We start from the raw sequence: 432 nt of genomic DNA on the forward strand, positions 1-432 counted from the left end.
CACACACCACACGACACATACACACACACACACCACACCACACTACACACACACTCACACAACTCACACACCACACCCACCCACACACCCACACACACACACCACACCCACCCACACACCCTACACACACACACACCACACCCACCCACACACCCACACCACACTCACCACACCCACCCACACACCCACACACACACACCACACCCACCCACACACCCACACACACACACCACACCCACCCACACTCCCACACACACCACCACACCCACCCACACACCCACACACACACCACTCCCACCCACACACCCACACACACACCACACCCAACCCACACCACCCACACACACACACCTCACCCACCCACACACCCACACACACACACCACACCCTCCCACACACCCACACACACACACCACACCCACCCACACACCC

This window comes from Spea bombifrons, chromosome 9, assembly GCF_027358695.1.
Source record: "Spea bombifrons isolate aSpeBom1 chromosome 9, aSpeBom1.2.pri, whole genome shotgun sequence".
NCBI lineage: Eukaryota > Metazoa > Chordata > Amphibia > Anura > Pelobatidae > Spea > Spea bombifrons.